The sequence below is a fragment of the Verticillium alfalfae genome, genomic scaffold (genome assembly GCF_000150825.1).
Source record: "Verticillium alfalfae VaMs.102 supercont1.2 genomic scaffold, whole genome shotgun sequence".
Classification (NCBI taxonomy): Eukaryota; Fungi; Ascomycota; class Sordariomycetes; order Glomerellales; family Plectosphaerellaceae; genus Verticillium; species Verticillium alfalfae.
The window spans coordinates 540,698-541,756 of NW_003315037.1; positions in this window are offsets into that span (position 1 = coordinate 540,698).

A 1,059-nucleotide genomic window follows, 5' to 3' on the forward strand; every position below is an offset into this window, starting at 1 on the left:
CCACCTTCGGCACAGACGGGACCAAAACATGCTTGACAGCGCGCGCCGAACTCTGACGTTCCTTACCTTATCCTTTGTCATATACGTACCTTAAGTTCAGGCATTAACATCGCCCCCCCCCCCAAATCATCATAGCCTGACCGGTCGTCTCTCTCCCGGATGGAACCCTGCCTGCAAGCACAACGCTTGCCGAGAGAGAGAGACAAAAAAAAGCTTCTTTGTTGTATCGTCAAGCAACATCTGCCGAGATGTCGCGTCTCCACATGGCCTTCCTCATGCTGCACCTGTCAATCGCCCGCTAAGCCACCCAGCGACACACCTACAAGTCATGAAACGAGAGGCATTTGCCAACGAATACGGCAAGCGTAGGCAGACGCCAATCGTGTGTTTCGTTTGCGGGGCCACGGGGCCAGGCTGCCAGCTTTTGGGGGATGATGCCCCGAGCGTTCTCCGACCGCAAAGTCGATAGCGCCTGTAGCTATTTTCGGGAGCCTTCTCGAAAAAAAGGAACGATGAAAATTTATTACCGGAAAAGGCAAGACAGGGGGGTAATGCGTCATGTGGATCACCCTAATCTACCATCATGAGGCATCTCTGTTCACTGCGCAGACGCCGTAGGTTGAACAATCCGCCCTGCGTGAGCGACCCTTCCCTTCCGGCGGTGCTCGCCATGTCAGCCATGGGGCGATGATTATCCTCCACAGACACCAAGCAGCTTGCATCCACCCAGCAGCCTGCCACGAGCCGGACACACCGGTCGAGTGAATACACAATCCATCTCCATCGCGCCCCGCGGCGTCCCGCCGAAACACGAGAACAAGCTTTCCCGACCTTTGATGACCGATCGGGAGCCAAGTACATGTACACGCAAGTAACGAATCGGACGCTTTCGACCTGTCACCTGAGGCCGTCTTTGCTGCGGCCATTTCGAGAATAGGGACGCTTCTGCGACGTGACGAGTCCTGTTTCCCCAAGTGCAGTCGTGCTTCGTCCCAGGGATGCACATTATGATGCTGTCTCGAACACTCAGTCGAAAAAAGGGACCCTGATCTAGTCAGA